We start from the raw sequence: 4,744 nt of genomic DNA on the forward strand, positions 1-4,744 counted from the left end.
AAGTTAAGCATGAAGGTGAATGTTTGGTCAGAAGGATAAAAGGAATCCCAACACATACAGAGTTTTAAAAGTTGCCCTGTCCTGCAAACATCACGAAATTCAGAAAAATACACAATATTTTTGTATTAGTTAGTTGACATCCTTTAATATAATTATTTTCCTATATTGTTTGGCTGCATACTCTTTAATCCCTTCTTCATATTGACAATGATTTTGTTATATTTCTGTAGAGAAAATAGAAAGATAATTCAGCCTCTCTTCTAGTGAGGTTGATCAAAATTATTTATTTATTTATTTATTTATTTATTTATTTATTTTTATTTATTTTTATTAAATGTATTGGGGTGACAATTGTTAGTAAAGTTACATAGATTTCAGGTGTACAGTTCCGTATTACATCATCTATAAATCCCACTGTGTGTTCACCACCCAGAGTCAGTTCTCCTTCCATCACCATATATTTGAAAAATTTGTTTTTTATATGAATAGTTTGGAACTATTTATTCCAACCCCACAACAAATATGTTCCTGTGATTCACTCTTCTTCATTATATTATTAATCCAAAAGCCTAATTACTATTTTTATTTGAAATATGTCTCTTCTCAATGAATTACTGTGTGGCGCATTATCTAAAATTTATTTTGTTATTCTTAGTGTCAGAATAATTTACTTCAATTTCATTGCTCATCTTTATTTCTTTTGTTTCACAAGCTATTTTTTTATTATATGAATTTTCTCTAGAGGATTTCATAATTATATTTAAAGATGCAAAAGAAGGTGCTCTTCTGATTATCTACATCAGGAGTCTGGAAATTTCTCACTTGTTTTATTTAAAAGTTCTCAAAGCGTCTTTCCAAATTATGGTTAAGACAGAATTTTCCCAACTCAGCCTCCTCTTAGCAAGACCCCCAAATATCCTCAGCCAGGACAATGTCATCTGATGGAAGGGAAGTGTGATAAGGAAAGACAGAGTGAAAAACAGTGATTATAATAGATGGCCATTAAAACATCTTAGTTTTTGAAATTTTACAAAGACATATTATCATGTGACCCTTTGCTTGGGTCTCTCCCAGGGCCTTAAAGGGTCCCAGAAGCTTAATCTTCATTGAGTTCTAGGTAAGCCCACCTCCTTCAGGAAGCCCTCTCTGAATGCTCTTGGTGAACTCATTTTTCCCTTTGTCACTGCACTGATTATATGTTATTGTATTTGTGGGTTTACTCCTGTTTCCTCTTGCCAGCTCCCTGAAGGCAAGGGTCCTTGTCTTCCAGACCCGAACACTGGCGAGTGTATTTATTAAGTTAGGTGCTACACTGTGGCTTGGGAATTCATTGAAATCAGTTTGTATTATGTACAATGCCCTAGCCTAATGTCTAGCTTATTGTGACTATTACAGAAATTAATCAGATCTGACTTGTGCCCTGAAGCACCTCTCAAGGGGACACAAAGGATCTATAAAAATACCCTTTAGAAAATAGCTTATTAGAACTTATTTTCTGTAATATATCCAATCCCAGTTGCTTGTAAAAAATAAAAAACTTAATTTTGAGACAATTATGTATTCACATGTAGTTGTAAGAAATAAAACATCTTGCATAATTACAGTACAATATCACAGGAAATGACATTGATACAATCCACTGAATTTGTACAGACTTCACCAGTTTTACATACACTTGTGTGTGTATTTAGTTCTATGCAACTTCATCACATTTTAGGAGTTGTTTTTAAAAGTATCTTAATGCTTACGTATTTTTAGAAAATGCTACAAGGTAATAATAAGTTGACTTGAAATAGTACTGAATAAAGGCGCTTATAATCTTGCATTTAAGATTCGGATTTTACTCTGAAGGCGGGGGGAAAAACCACTACAATGGTTAGAATGTACGTTTTTGACAGCTCAGTGTCCATAGGGTGGAAGGATGTACTGGTCGTAGAGGGAGGGCCACCAGTCAGACCGAGACTGTTCACCGTCTCAGACCCCCATGGAATCTCCGGGCTGAGCACTGGGCAGATGCCTACGCAGGCCAGCATCTCACTAGGCCCCGCCCACCTACCATCAGACCCCGCCCCCTCTTCGTCAGGATGGCGTTCTCTCGCCGAGGGCTCCGCCCCTTTGCCCAGGCCCCGCCCACAGCACCACCCACTCCTCTGCCTGGCCATGAGCTCCTCTCCAGGCCGTGAGCTCCTCTCCAGGCCCGGGCCCATCACATTTGGCGGATTTGTGGAAAGCAGAGACCTGAGCAGTTAGAAACCTCATAAGCTCCGTCGTTGGCTTCCCTTCCCAGGCTTCTCAACTCCCGATGGCGGTCAACAGGAAGGCGGCTGCCCTCGGGCCCCTGCTTTCTGATGGGCCTTTTTGCGAGGGAACTGCGGACTGTCGCCTTTCACTGGCCGGGATTGGGTTTCGAGGGGTGACTGAAACTCCAGGCTGTACAGGACCTCCAGCTCTTCCCGGACAGCGGGCGCTGAACCTGGGCCTTCCGCGGTCCGCAGAGCGTGGCAGAGGGGCCCGGCCCGGGGCAGGGACGGCGGGAGAACCTGCCCGGGGGCCAGGCGTCGCTGTGTGCTGGGGCGGCCGGCACCCGCACTTGCACCCTTGGCAAACGGGGGCGGGGCGGGGCTTGCGTGAATGGGGCGGGGCCTTGTGGTGGGTGGGTGGGGCTCGCGGGAAGTGGGCGGGATCTGGATACCGGAAGCGTTGGCCCCAGGAAACTGTCCGGCAAACTTGCTGAACCTTTCCTGAGCGCCCGGCCCTGAGAATTCAGTGATGGACAAAATGCTGACAGCTCAGTGGGGGAGACAGACAGTAAACCATCCTCACAAATATATAATGATGTAATTACAAATTGTGAGAAGTGTAGTGAAAGGAAAATACAGGGGACCATGTGAGTCTCCTCGGGGCCAGGATACCTTCCCTCCCGGAGCCTCCTAGTCAGACATAGACCTGAATCCTGGCACTTACCAGGAAGGTGTCCTGAACAAGATGGGTGGTCAAGCTGGGTCATGAACTCCTGGGGCAGAGACGAGGCTTGACCCAAGCCTTGTGTAAACTGGCTCTTTGGGACTTCCAAAGGGTGGTGCAGAAAAGTGGGAACCTTGGTGGCTTCTTGGAAAATGTATTTGTATTTATACAACTCCACTCTGTGCTCTTTGGGCTGTGGTCTGAATGCTTGTGGTCGCCCCCAGATTCATACCTGAAATCTTAGTGCCTGATGGGATTCGATTTATTTTTTTTATTTTTTGAGATGTGATGTCTGATCTCATTTATTTGTTACTCTTAGAAAAATCTCATTTTTGACAGGACTCAGATTTAGAGGTAGAAGCTCTCAGAGAGGACAGCCTATGTCTCTTGGCCGTCTGTTCCTGGCATTTTTCTTTAGCCTCCTTCATTCTCTTGGCCAAAAGTTGGGCATATTCTGCGGGCTCTTCCTTATTTTTCTTAGTTCGCTGTTTCTTCAGAGCCATACACCGACGTTTGTGTTGCAGGACACATGGAGTAACAAGACACTGAATCGTGGGTGCTTTGGTCCTAGGTTTCTCACCTTCTTTGTTTAGGGCTTTCTCACAACATACCGGGGGACATCATCTTCTTTAGAGAGACTGAAAAGTTGGTGGATTCTGCTGGCTCTTTGAGGCCCCAGGCGACGAGGCCCAGTAGCATCAGTGAGACCAGGAATATCTTTCACCCCTTTTTAAACAATGACCACGTTGAGAACACTCAGATTGGCTTCCACAATGCAACCACGAACAGTTTTGCGCTTTCTCTAGTCCTCCTTGGTCTGTAACAGGAATGCCCCTTACGCAGGAGCAGGTGGACACAGCCATGGGGCATGACACCCTGCTTCATGGGGAAACCTTGTTTGTCGTTCCCACCGCTGATTCGAACCACACAACCCTTCCATTCTTCACCCAGAGCGTCAGCAGCAACTTCCGTGGCCACACACTTCTCATACAACGTACGAAGTTTGCGTTCATCGTCCACTTCAGTGAGTTTCTGGCAGCCAGTGGCTGGGAAGGAGATGTTCACCTTCATCCTGAAGCAGCCGATGGCCTCCGGGGTGCCACGAAAAAGATCGCGACGTGATGGATTTAGAGGTGGAGCCTTTGGGAGGTGATTAGGTCAAGAGGGTGGCATCCTCATGAAGGAGATTATTAGTCCCTTTATACAAGAGGCCCGGGAGAGCTCCTTCGCCCTTTCCACCATGTGAGGCTGCAATGAGAAGTCAGCATCCCACCCATGCTGGCCTGGATCTCAGACCTCCAGCCTCCAGAACTGTGAGAAATAAATTTCTGTCGTTTATACGTCACCGAGTCTGTGGCTCGTTTTGTTATAGCAGCTGAACGGACTAAAGACACCCTCCTTGGAGGAACTTTTCTGACCTTTTCTGGAACGTAAACTGTCTAGGTAATTAGAATACTGGCGAGGTGATCCCACAAAGCACTCTGCTTCATTACAAAGTACAGGTTGCACTGTCTGGTAATTCCTTCAGGGCCTTCTCAGCAGCTCTAGGCTTCTTGAATCATGGCTTGTGTTTTAGTCACCTCTCCCTTTCCAACATCCAGCAGCAGCAGCTTTATCATCAGCGGCACCATCATCACCATAGCTAACACTTGGGCAGAGCTTTCAGCACTGTTCTAACCTCTTTACATATCTTTGTGTCAATCTCCACACTCTGGCACATTGTAGCCACTTTATTGAGTTAATAAATCAATAAGCATGATGGAAGGAGAAAAATCACATT

General features: G+C 45.0%; 1 pseudogene across 1 annotated transcript; it reads right to left on the reverse strand.

Moving 5' to 3' along the window:
• Positions 1 to 3,290: 3,290 nt before the first annotated feature.
• On the reverse strand, positions 3,291 to 4,068 carry LOC308502186 (small ribosomal subunit protein eS6-like; annotated as a pseudogene). The gene has a single exon. The product of its transcript is annotated as a small ribosomal subunit protein eS6-like (transcript).
• Positions 4,069 to 4,744: the final 676 nt, after the last annotated feature.

The sequence above is a fragment of the Rhinolophus hipposideros genome, assembly GCF_964194185.1.
Source record: "Rhinolophus hipposideros genome assembly, chromosome: 9".
Lineage (NCBI taxonomy): Eukaryota > Metazoa > Chordata > Mammalia > Chiroptera > Rhinolophidae > Rhinolophus > Rhinolophus hipposideros.